We start from the raw sequence: 6,534 nt of genomic DNA on the forward strand, positions 1-6,534 counted from the left end.
GTCTTCATCCAGTTCTTTTGCTTCATGCTGTTTGTAGTATGCAGAGTGCATTGAAGTGATAATGATTTTGTCAGCTGGCCAAACTGAAGCAGCAGTGAGCAGCGAGTGCTTGCTCATAAAGACTGGGATACAGCAGGTCTGAACAAAACATCTTTGACTAAACCTGAACTATTAAACATCCCACTAATGCCACAAGCATCTCTGCATGAAAAACCTGGGTGTTTAGAAGAACGAGTCAGAGCTAATTATTTTTTTAAAGCCTTTATAAACCTCTCAAAAACGGCCTCTGTGGACAAAGCTAGTTCTCTGTGCACAGAACTGAACGTGCATGAAGAAACAAAAGAGCACAAGATTCAGGGCCAGCAGTTTTTTTCTCTCATGTAATGAGATGCTTGTCATTTTTGCTGTGAATAATTTGAGTGACAGTTCTTGAGTAATATGACACTTACATCATGTTTCCCTCTGAATTCATATTTCAGTTTTTGTTATGGACTCTCAAACTACTAGATTGAGAATGACAAAGGTAATGTGCTTCAAACCAAAATTAAGTTAACTGACTATTGAACAAACCCAGTTTAGACTTATCATATCAAACATTACATGCTTTATAAATTTGTATGTATTTTGTATCATTTATATTGCTTCATTTTATGGACCACATGGCAGAGGCCTATATTCCCCATAATGCAAAGTCTTCAAACAACAACATTAAAACATGAGGAAACACTGTGGAAAATCTATCGGTCATGACTGAATGAACACTTTCCGATGTGGAAATGGAAGATATCATTGCTCTTGCTGACTTGAAGAATATAAGATACACACTTTTTCTGGAAGCGTAAACATTTACAACGGTTAAGCTTCTGCCATTGTGTTGCGAGTACAGTATGCTTGCAAAGAGACTCCGCCCACACGCTGTTCTGATTGGCTGTAATTTTTGAATGATTTTGTAGCTTATTTTGTATAAAATAATAAAAAAAATAGAACAATGTATTTATCTCACAGTTAATACTTAGCATTATTTTTCTTTTTTATTCTGAAATGGAGAAACAATTAGGATGTAAACTCAGAAAACAGAGAGGAAAAGTTAAAATTGCAAGACGTAAACTTGTAGATGTGAGAAAGAAAGTCTGATTTCTGTGTCGCAATTCTGACCTTTTTTCAGAATTATGAAAAAAAAAAAACATTCAGGTACTAATATGCCCCATCTTTTATGAGTGTAAGTACAGTTTGTTCTTGAAATCTTTTGTCATGTCACTGGAATGACACAGCATAAAACCATATCCATTTGTTGGAAGAGGAACATCGGACAGTATTGAATGTGGCAAGAGGAGGCTTTTCACTCTCACCTCGAGTTCTCAGCTATCTGTGGGTGAAGATGAGATCAGATTAGTGCTAAAACTGGCACTGACAGATGCTTCGTCTCCCGTCCCGATGATCCCTTTAAGTGGAGAGAAGTCATGGTTCATAATCCAACTGCAGGTGGCATCAAGGTCATCTGTGAAAGGCTCGGCAGATTTATGTTAAAGCATAAGTTAGAGTATGAATATAATGGGGTATGTATAATAAAGGGTATGTGCAAACAGACAAGAAACGATAGCAAACGACAGCAAACGAGATGATGAGGCTTGTCATTAAGACATCCAGACATGGCACTATTGTGATGTGAAGCTCCGGTTACACAAGGTCAGATATTGCGTGTAGGACTCTGCCAGGAACTACACAAGTCTGTGAACCTCTGGAGTGTGCCATCAATAATTCAATGAAGAAGAAGAGCACTCCTTTTACCGTTCTTTTTGTCTGGCTAGTGCGCTGTTTTATTTTTTCTTCATATGCAGCCTATAAAACACTCATCTCTTTTTAATGCACACCCAAAAACTCCAAAAGGAACTCTAAATATTCCATGCAGCCTATGTGGATATCTAAAGGAAGAAACACGGGACAGAATATTTAAGCACTTTATGGATATGTTTAACATAAAGTTCTGTGCATCGTATGTGACTTTTTTGTATGCATGAAAGAACGGAAGAACTACTGCACTGGAGATTGACTTTTCTTTCCATTTCCTACAATGCAATCAAACTGTTATCTCCATGTACCAAAAGAATTAGACTTCATATCAGCCATTATTTTTAATATCCCCTCAGTGGAGTGCATGGAGTTCACACCAAACTGATAAAAATGTATGTATCTATTTCCATTTTTATTTTTACTTAAGATGCAATTTTTGTGCCCAGCAATATATAATGTATTAAAATACATCTTTAAATATATTTTAAAATATAAAAAAACAAACAAACAAACAAACAAACAAAAAAAAAACAGTTTGAAATATTTATATATACACTTTTTTTTTCTTGGTCAACACACACACACACACACACACACACACACACACACACACACACACACACACACACACACACACACACACACACACACACACACACATATATATTGACCTTGATGCCATATATATATAAAACATAAAACAGTTAATTTGCCCTCATTTCAGTCCAAAAACAATACATCCCTAAATGTCACATTTTAAGAAACAACTTTATCTATCTATATGTACATATAACACTTGTTTTTAACACATAAAATATAACACATTTAAAACCATAACCAAACTATAAGATACTAGAAGACTGGAAATAGCATTTTCTTGCAATTCTAAATACAAATCTTTGTATTTCTAAAAGTACAGAATGTACTGTCATGTAAATGTATTTGCTGGTTGCTGATATCCTCCTTCCTCAGATTGAGCACTTTGATCAAAACTTTGATCTGAAGAAGCCATTTCACATGGTCAGAAGATGAGTGAGGAAAAGGCTACTTCCATTAAAAGAGGTATTAGTGAGCATTATAGTGTTAATCCAGGGGCCTTCAGTAACCTGGTAATCTGGATTACAGCATGTGCAGATCATCCTGTGGTTTGGGCTGGTGACCCTTCAGTCCAAGACCATCTTCATAGTGCATTAGCATGTTTTCTGTACCATTTTAATATTTAATCTACTGTGAAGCTGCTTGAGTAAACACTCGTATGCCGTATGCCTTCCTCTGCTCTGAGTTTCTCATTAATATGTAATCTTTTGCAAATGTTTAAGTGCCCCAAGGGGCCAGTAAACACACTTATTTCGCGTGCATAGAGAAATGTGCCATCCTTTCCATAGTTAATTTACTGGAAGTTTTTTACAGGGTTGCTGATCAGGTCAAAAAAACTTCAAGAGATAGTCCACACACACACACACACACACACACAAAAAGATATTCCATTATCATTTACTCGCCCTCATGTTTTAATGTGTTTCTTTCCTCTGCGGAGCATGAAAAAAAAAAAATACTTTGAAGCATTAAAATTTTTTTTCCATTGTGTTTTTTTCGTCCTATTTTTTTTTCTTCATGCGGTGGAAGTCAAAGAAAACTAAAAAACATTTTTCAGTTTTGTTAGCAACATTTTTCTAAATATCTACTTTTTTATTCCACAGAACAAAGAAATGCATACAGTTAAGTCCATCAAAACAAGTTGAATTCAGCTGCTCTTAAGCAGCTCTACAGGTTTGGAATAAGACGGGAATAACATAAACCATTTTTTTGGCTGGAATATCCCTTTAAAGAGTACATTTTAAGTTCAATATATCCAGGGAGAGTATAGAACCTGCCAATACGAACCATTGCTTATGAGAGGAAAGCAGCTGGAAGTTTGTGGGCTTATTTGCCCTCTCCAAGGCTAAGAGCTTCCTGCCGTGGGTGTATTTCAGGTCACCTCTCCATCCACTGGAGAAGAGCTATTAAACATCAAGCAACAGTTTCCCTGAGCATGGCTGGTCATGTGTCAGTGCTCTACAAGATTTTCTCAGTGGCAGATCAATTCAGCTCAAAGCAGAAATGAATATGGAATTTGTAAAGGTACTCATGAAAACAACAATAAGCTGCCAGCACCAGATGTCATGATTAGGTTTTGAACAGATGGTAACAAATGAGGTACCATTAAATGAAACAGACTTGTTCCCAAATGAAATATGAATTGCACTGCAGAATGGTGCATGCATATATATATTCTCTAACAAATTACATTTGAATTGAAATAAATACTAAGCAGATTACCATATAAGGTTAAATTATAATTGCACTACGAGGTTACCAAACTACTGAATTCATATGTATGGTTCCTCTATATTGTTCTACATCAGGTAAAATACTGAATGATGGTAGTTGCATGGCATTTCAATGAATACCATGATGCATTAGGCCTGTATATGTAGTCTAAATGAAGTCTCTTGGGGTGGGCATATTATACCGGCACAGCTGCAGATGTGATGGGAGGTCAACTCAGCCAGTGGCCTGCAGGGACGTGCTGTTTTCACCTTATGGGGCAGCACTTGTAATGGCATGGCCTGTTCTGCATTTACACACCAGGGTAACATGGAGGTTTTTCCTTCGGGTCTCCCAGAAGGTGAAGTATCGTCATGCCTCTTACCTTACAGTAAAACAATATGCAATTCAATTGCAAGGGAATTATATTCATATTATATTCATTTTACAAACATGTTAAAGACACTATGATTATCAATTAAAACGAGGCAGAGGTCGTCTGTAAAAATTAACTGTTATTTGGCAGTGTTTTTTATTCAGATTATAATTGCAGAGACAGCAGACCTGGAGTAATGCGTCTTTCTCACAGGGACAACAGTGACATTACAGAAGCAAAGCCACAGCTGAGGGCTGCCCCAGGCTGGGACCCTGCTCACGACGTTTGTGCTAGCAGCACAGATTCTTACCCACTACACAGCCTGTGTGGGTCTGTATCTGCATATGCTCTGAGGAAAGGGTAAACCGAGAACAAAAATCAATATTTCCCTCTTATTAATGCATGACTAATCCTTCATTCAAATATATTTGGCATTCTCAATTCCACATGCTCTCTCATTCAGTTTAGAGGAAATACTCACTCCAATTATTTCTGTCTATGAATACTTATAATATTTTTGAATATGGGGATAACTGAACAAAAATGTGCGATAGATAGATAGATGGATAGATGGATGGATGAATGGATGGATGGATAGATAGATAGATAGATAGATAGATAGATAGATAGATAGATAGATAGATAGATAGATAGATAGATAGATAGATAGATAGATAGATAGATAGATAGATTTGTCAATGGACAAGTTCTCATGGCTCTGCTTTCATTATGTAAAAAAAGTCTCTGTCAGTTAATGCGAGACCCAATCTGACATAAGATGTTTTGAAATGAGATGCTTTTGAAAGTAGCACATGGCTGAGTGGTTGCCAATGGTGATTAAGTGAAAGTGACCCATATAGAAAACAAAGCCTAGTTCTTTAACTGAAATACTAATGGTAGACACAGCACATAAAACACATGATCATCTAAAATCATATTCCTAGTTGTAGTAAACTTAGAATCGGTCTAATTAAGTTTTCCCATTTTAAAGAACCCTATAAATGAATATGACAAATAATTTTATGGGAATAACTGACTCACACAGTTAAGTTATAACATTAATACATTTCTAGGGTCAGAAAGAAATGGTAATGAAACCTACATCATATTTTTGTGTGAGAAATCTTAATTAACATTGCAAATGTAAAAAAAAAAAAAAAAAAAAAATAAATGACTTTTTTACATGATTAATTAAAATACCTTCATTCGGTGTTCAACAAAAGCAAGAAACTCATACAGATTTGGAGGGAGAGTAAATGATGACAAAAATTATTTTTTTGGGAAACTAAGTTTAAAACAAAATCAGTGCTTCTAAAACCTTGAGATAAAGAAAGAGTCTAGAAAGGACTAGAATTAGGCCTGCAAATACTTTAATTTTAAAATACAGTAAAAGATGAATGTAGACTTGTTTAAATGCTTTGGTTGTTGTACTGGTATTCTATTCCATCTGTGTAGTCCTCATGGGACAGCTCTTTCACAGGGGAACTTTGTAAAAAAATATTTAGCATCTCTTCTAAAACATTGAATAATGATTTTTTTAGGGTCTATTTGATGTGATGCACACAGCTCAAAGCCTAATTATGTTTGAAGCATCTAAAATAAGAATAACAAGTTCAGCCCAAATTTAAGCTCTTGTAAGCTTTGCTTGTTAACAAAATAAACCTTATAAGCCACTCAGCATCAACACTTCCAAGCAGGGTTAATGTTATAAGGTGCTCCACAACTAGTTGAGAGGTATTCAGATTAGTAAAGGAACAACTATATTTGATGCAGACCTTTTCAGCCATGCCATCAGTGTAATGATTTTGGAATATCAGCTCTGATTAAATATTGGACTGCATGTTCTTTTTTTAAAGGTAGCACTGCCACCTGTTCACTATTACAAAACATTTAGCCTACTGTGGAGAGGCATCAAGCATAGCACAAAATAGAAGGTTAAACGATTTATTATAATTCTATATTATATGAAAAACATTTTAAAAATAGCCTAATATTATACATTTTATAAAAAAGTTATTGGTATAGCTATTAAAAACAACCTACTTTTAAGAGACCTATAA

This window comes from Carassius auratus, chromosome 18 (genome assembly GCF_003368295.1).
Source record: "Carassius auratus strain Wakin chromosome 18, ASM336829v1, whole genome shotgun sequence".
In the NCBI taxonomy this organism is placed as follows: Eukaryota; Metazoa; Chordata; class Actinopteri; order Cypriniformes; family Cyprinidae; genus Carassius; species Carassius auratus.